General features: G+C 33.1%; 1 long non-coding RNA gene across 3 annotated transcripts in view; it reads left to right on the top strand.

The window, feature by feature from the left end:
* The window catches only part of LOC128247356 (uncharacterized), a 193,412-nt gene that overhangs the window by 40,168 nt on the left and 145,630 nt on the right, over positions 1-7,614 (top strand). For all 3 annotated transcript variants that reach the window (XR_008263754.1, XR_008263753.1, XR_008263752.1), the window contains one exon: positions 2,273-2,483. This is a non-coding gene — a long non-coding RNA (uncharacterized LOC128247356). The remainder of the gene's footprint in view (positions 1-2,272; positions 2,484-7,614) is intronic.

The following is a 7,614-nucleotide window of genomic DNA, read 5'->3' as shown; positions in this document are numbered from 1 at the left end:
TATATATATATATATATATATATATATATATATATGTTTGGATGTTTGGATGTATGCATGCATGTATGTATGTATGTATTTATGTATGAATGTTTGGACGGTTGGATGGATGGATGGATGAATGGATGGATGGATGGATGAATGGATGGATGAATGTAGCTCGATACTTTCTGCTCTGCACAAAAAAAAAACATGTTTATACATATACAAATGAGATGATGAGATGTTCTATGTTCATACAACTCCTCAATTGAATTAATATCGACGTAGAATTACATAACTACAACTGAGAAATTAAATTGTTTCATGTTACCTTTCGTTACGGTTTCAAATACAGAAGGAACTGTATGGAACACAGATACCGTATATTTCGTTATCGTTTCATGAGCAATACAATAAATTCATATTGTCATGTTTAACATTAGGAGAAAAAAATGAGCAATTTTCGAAAAAAACAAAACAAAACAAGTGAAGAAGATTATATGATTAGAGTGGTTTGAAACAATAGATCTAGAAGTATAAAGAACAAGTCTCTGCATAGGAATATTATCCAAAAAGAAAATAGAAAAAAACGCATAGAGGATAATGCATAGTAAGTTAATTAGCGACATGTCATAAAAAATAGACGTATTCCCAAAAAGTAAAGTTTATACACATCTATATGGCAGCTACAAATATGTTGGGCATCAGATAATAGAAATTACACTAATGAATCTTTCTGATGACATACTAAGAAAATTGCACAAAAACATAAAATAATTATAATTTATACTCATCATTTGGGCGTCAATGTGTACAGTAGCAGTAAACATGGAACTTACCTGCCTAAAATTAGTGAGGACAAAACGAGATAATAAGAGTTGCAATGGAACGTATGAGAAAGAAAATGCAATAAGAAATCATAATCTAGAGAAGCGATATTGCAATAACACAGAAGTGTGTAATTGTAAATAGAGGAATATTTCATTGTGTTTATCAACTTAGAATGTCTGGAAATATTATTTCGTTGTTGAAAAAATGAATTCACTTTCTAGGAAATAACAAATAGCAAGAGACACGGAATAGATGAGAAAAATCCTTGAACATATCAAATGGAGTATATTTACATGAAACTAACTCAGTATAAGAAAATACCTGTATAAGAAAATGCCAAATGTGGCAAAGCTGTGGAACAGATTATGTTAACGTATTAGTATGTTAATAATACTTAAATGTCTTGAAATTACACTTGTCCAAACTCTATATATCACTGTTTCCATATGTATACTGGAAATGAATGCCTTTGTTCTTTAGCCAAATATCACCTCTACTAGATCAGACCGAGAAATAAAGCTATTCTATCTACGAATATTCTATCTGTTCTATTTTCCAATTTAGTGCATTTCTCATTTTGTATTACATTTTGGAATGTGTAGACCACTTTAGAAAAAATATTACTCACTATACTAACCAATATAACATTTAATCATAATCTAAAAGGCGGATCTAACTGTGAAGATCAAACAGTTTACCTGTATGATTTCATTGAATTATATTTTATTTTATTTTTGTTTGGAAAGAAAATGCAAGTCAGCTGTTTAGAACGACATATACACTAATGGTACTTAAACCATCACTAATACTTTAAGTACATAATTTAAATACATTTGAATATGCGTGGCATAACGACACATTTGAAATATATGTGACATAACAATACGGTATCCCTGATCTTGAATCTAAAGTGGGTCGAGTTGTTCGAATATAATTTATCAGGTACACAAGACATTATAGAGAATATCAAATGCAATAATGTGAGAGGCTGAAAGTAATGAGCGTCATATTTCTGATATTTGAACTATAATGTTATCGGAAGAAACTTTTCTCCGCGATATATAGATATACTTACTGTTAAGCGTAACTGTAACTATTTTATCAAGTACATTACAATGCTGTAATTGTGTTAAAATTTAAGTACATCACCTCAATTACATCACAACTTTAGAATTTCTACGAAGCTGTACGTAACTCATTGCATTGTCATCAGAATTTCTCTCACCTGTAACATTCTGCTATAAATTGTTTTGCATTTATTATTTTATGTTGAACACAAAAGTTATTGATATTCTCTGTTGGTAGGACACACGTACGATATTAAAAAAAAAACAAGTAACTTCACCATCCTGGTCGAATAAAATTCCTAACATCACCATTGGATCAAGGAATTGCGTTGGGGGAGAAAGGCAATTTAATCAAATAGAATACTTGAAGGTTATTTTATTTTATTTTGCAGAAGTAGGAAAGGCAATTGTGGCTTATGAGACATTTGAACACAAAATGTAAAGACCCTGAACAAATCTTGCAAAGCGTTATGTTCAACTTACTAAAATTTTATCCAGTTCGTCATCTTTGTTTCTCAAGATTTTTACGATTGAATAACAATAGCAAACATATGAAATATAAAACTGTTGCAACGGTAGCAAATTCGTATAACTTGGAAGTGTGTAAGTATAAGTCATTATTGAATTTACATTTCACATCTTATTGAGTATAAGAAAGTTGAGCGTAATTTTTTTTTATCCAAGATTGATCACAAGCACTGTATATCATTAGCTGCCAACATAACATGCAGCAACATTAGCTTCCTTTTTTTCTTTTTTTCTTTGTTTTTTTTGGAAGGTGACTTTTATGTTAATTGGTTTGGGATATCGAAGTAGAAAAGAGAAATTAAGTAAATATTAAAATATAATGTCCTCTTTGTTGTCTTCAATATACATCTTGATTCCTACAGAATCATGATAACACACATTTTATATGTTAGGTTTCAATTATCTATGTTTCTTTTAATCACGTGTATTGATAGGTCATGGAGTAATAATTAACTTTAATATTTGTTCAGAGCGATATAGATGAGTGCATACGAAGTAACAAGATTACTATCGAAATCTCATATTAATGTTTCGACGCAGCTAAATATTTTGTAATGGACATGTAAATTAGATAACACAGAATACAAAAATAACAGAAAAATTCAATATAATCTACTATCTAAAAAAAAAAAAAACATTATCACGTGCGTAGAAATGTAAAAGAAAATATCAGTCACAAATTTACAAACAACTCACACCTGCAGATGTACAATAAATTTGATGAAAAGACAAATATACACTTATAAAATTATCTAAAGCTAGAGATTAAAATCTTCTGAGGTTTGATGTTAATCGACTCCAGGGAAATGTATTTAACAATATTAGTGTTACAGTGATAAAATGGATCATTTAAAAGCTCCGCAAATCTTATAATCAATTTCAAGTATCATTGAACTGAATACTTTCAGGCGTGAATAAGAAATTAAAATTTTAACTATAAGCAAATAAACGCAAGAATTTTAGATTGAAATTACAGTTTAGCTTATAAGGCTAATTATAATGAAGTGTGATGATAGTTCTTTCCAGTTGAGTAATTTGTATATTACGGTTCCAAGACATTAGGATGGCTTCAAAATGAGTCCGTCATACTATTCCACTTCGTTCATGAACATGCTCTCACTCCTACATCATTTTGTACTATATATGTATACATACGCAACAAAATTCAGCTGCCCACACACGAACACACAAGTACGTTTATAAATACAAATAAACACAAACAGACGCGCATACACGTATACACGTAGATATATGAACCTGTTTGTATGTTGGATGGTGTGTTTGTGTATCTATAGATGAATGGATTGATCAAGTAAATACTGAATTCAAGTTAAGGAACAAAGAACGTTGAAGCTTAGCATCAATTACATTTAGGATTTACAGAGAGTCCTTAATGTATTCTTTTATGCCAGGCAACTAACCGATTATGTTGTCGAAATAATGAACTCGGTTAAAAGAGGATTCCATAAAAAAAATGAATTAATTAAAGTCACATTTAGTCAAACTTCACATATGTCTTGATTACACTAACTTGACCTCTGCTGGTATGATTCAAAAATAATATCATGTGCATAAACTGGTGCATTGTTAGGAGCTACACAGTGCTATTTATTGGTGTTGAAAACCAGAAAAGCATTCATAAAGTATGAATAAGAAACATTTAGCCAATAGATTCTTGATAGATTAGCTTTGATTATGTGCGCGCTAGAGTGTTTCTCGACGACGAACCTTGCAACAGAGCATTTGGAAAGTTGATTCTAGCATGAGAAATGATAAAGTGGTGAAAATATTAATTTATGGGATTTCTAGGGTAACAACATTTATTTCATCGACATTATCTGATGTGATCGATATAATGAAATTTACTCGAAAGAACATACAAGAAGTATATAATCGTAATGGTGACCATTAGCATGAGAAATGGTTGAAAATGAAACTGGAAATTGATTCCATGTTTTTGATCATCTTTATGATGTTGTGTGGTGTTTAGCTCAGGTCAACACAGTTGAGAAAAAAACAAAACAAAAAAACAGAATGAAGATCATTTCAAACGTGAGCACCATGAAATGTTAAGGCTATACAAGACTAGTTTATATAAGGCTTTCATTCCACTTTTAAAAACGGTACAGTCTGATTTAAGGTTTGTTTTCTAGCTTACTACTTCTAGGAAGTCGAGTGACTATACATGCTCCTTGCTGTGTCGACATTTCAGATATTTGAAGTACTGGCAATCGTCATTTGAGGCAGATAACTTGGCATTCTCTGCCACGGAATGTATGATGCAAGTTCCCATTCTATGGAAAATTCCAGTGGAGAGGGTATTTTATGAAGAAGAAATGAATTTAATAGATATATGCCCATTTATATATAGGAAAAGAAATACATAATGTGAAAGATAGCTATATGAAAACAAGGTACCGGAATCTTCAGTCCGAAAGGGCTTTACCATCTCGAACTCCGAGTAACTCGCAGGCCCGCCCCAACAAATGATTTAAAACTAGAGGATGCATCCATGCTGTAAGACTTTACACGCCCTTGACTACATCGTCATTCATCAACGCAGCAAATAAGATGCCATTACTACGAATATAGCCAGAAAGCAGTCAATTGTTGGGTCTAAATCCTCCCCTGCCATTCACCAATTCAGAATGTATGTTCGCTTTAAACCATCTGTTTCTTATTGTGTTCCCCTAGCAGAAAGTTTAATACATAGGAATTTAAAGACAAAGCCGAAGAATTCCAATGATAACATAAACCGTACCGGAAAAACTGCCCTTCTAACACCAAGCATATTAGTTTAAAGTGGGCAATAATTCGTGACATCATTCAGAAAACTGCTAAAATTAAATTTGACTAGACGAAAATGAAGAACCATGATTGCTTTGAAGATAACAAAGAAGGAGTCTCAAAAGAGATGCTCGGCTTTCTCTTGAATAAGATCCATTCTCTAACATGAATAAAGAAACTTGCATCAGAGACATGCCAAACAAGTGGTGGAAGAAAAGGCTATTCAGCTTCAACGAGGTGCAGATTTCATACATCTTAGAAATTTCTCTATCTATACCAAAGACGACTGCGATCAAATTACGATTCCAAATGATATTTTGAAGAATATCACTCCATTATTCTCACTGATAGCCAAAGGGAGCTAAATTGGTAAGAGGAAAATTTTAATAGGGTAGCATTCCCGCAGGTCAAAATACCAGTCCTTCAGAGGGTTACCCATTGACAGCTAAGTGGACACTGGGAGAGTAACGAGAAATGAAGTGTTTTACACAGGAGCACAACGTACTATCGATCCGGGTGACGAGCCCGCGAAAACAAGATTGTAGGCGCAGCACCGGAACCGTTATGGCAAGGACTTACGAAAAACTCTACTTTTTCACGTCGAGGGCTTATATGACCCAATATTAGATTATTTTCTTTAGTCACTACACAGTGATCGCTTATAAGCTTTAAGCTCATAAAATATTATCATTACTATTTACAGAATTGTAAAAATCGACACTGCTTACCAAAAAACATCGCAGAAATTACACATGATGTTTGTTTACAAAAACAACACTATGAACTAATTATAGTTCTGAAATCTGACGGAAAGAAGCCAGGGATACTTTTGTGTAATTGTAACACACTTGGTGCGAAAACAAAGAGTTGTGAGTTCCTGTCCCATGCGTACGAACATCCCTACTGTTTCCCGTCGAGAGATTAAATACCCTAATATTAAACTCTTTTCTTTAGTCATTACGTTGATCGCTTATGAGCTCTATGTGTGTGTGTGTGTGTGTGTGGGTGTGTGTGTGTTTGTGTGTGTGTTTGTGTTTGTGTGTGTGTATGTGTGTGTATGTGTGTGTGCGCGTGCGTGTGCGTGTGTGTGCATCTGCGTGGTAAGAAGCTTGCTTCTCAACCACATGATTCCGGGTTCAGTCCTACTACATGCGACCTTGGGCAAGTATCTTCTGCTATAGCCGCGGGTCGACCAAAACCTTGTGAGTGGATTTGGGAGATGAAAACTGAGAGAAGTCCCTCGTATATATATATATATATATATATGTACATACATATATATGTGTATGTGTGTATGTGCGTGTCTGTGTCTCTTCCCCACCATCGCTTGACAACCGATGTTGGTGTTCTTACACTCCTGTAACTTAGCGGTTCGGAAAAGTAACCGATAGAATGAGTACCAGGCTTACAAAGAATAAGTCCTGCGGTCGTTTTGTTCGACTAAAGGCGGTGCTCTAGTATGGCTGGAATCAAATGACTGTAAGAACTAAAAGAATAAAAGAATATATATATATATATGCGTGTATCACTGTGTGTATGGGAGAGGAACGTGGCCTGTGTAATGTGCCATTCACATCGTAACATTATTTATTACCGAATACTGAAACATATCTAACAAACGGAAGAAAGACCACCATGATCAACTCCATGCTCTTCAATGACATGTTATATACCTGCATTTCAATTTAACTTCTTAGGTGCCTAGTAGTTGTTGAGAGATAGATAGATAGATAGATAGATAGATAGATAGATAGATAGATAGATAGATACATACATACATACATACATACATACATAGACTGACAGATAGATAGGTAGATAGATAGATGATATATAGATATTTATAAAGTAGATCTATATGCATCTGTGCGTATATATTTAGTGTATTCAACCATACGCACATATCAAAACATGACAGAACCATAAAACGCGTATTGGCTCCATGGTGGTAACCAGAAGAGCGAATTACAATTTGTTAAATTATTACAAATATACTTCGTAAAATGTTAATTGCAAAATAATGTCTCTATCGTCGCAATAAATATTTATGAAATAATTTAGATAGAAGTTTAGAGAAGAATTCCGTAACTTATGTATATGGAAAAAATCTTGCATTTCAGTATGAGGATGTTGCTTTACAAAACATACAGAAATATTAGAGTGAATTTTAACGTGATAACTTTCACTGAATCTTTGGCGTTTCAATTCTATTTCAAAATACTAATTCTGTTATATAGCCTGAATTGAATTTTAGATAAATCTGTAATGTGAAGAAAGAAAGATGACCAAGAAAGAAAGAATGTGGTTTAAACTGACGTTTGTATGAATATAGTTTTATAATATGACACTTACTCACAAATCATAAACAGAAACACACACACACGCACACAGATTTATGGATGTGCGTGTTTGCTTATGT

This window comes from Octopus bimaculoides, chromosome 3, assembly GCF_001194135.2.
Source record: "Octopus bimaculoides isolate UCB-OBI-ISO-001 chromosome 3, ASM119413v2, whole genome shotgun sequence".
NCBI lineage: Eukaryota > Metazoa > Mollusca > Cephalopoda > Octopoda > Octopodidae > Octopus > Octopus bimaculoides.
Note: the sequence above shows the minus strand (reverse complement) of the source record. Positions and strands in the feature narration are given on the sequence as shown.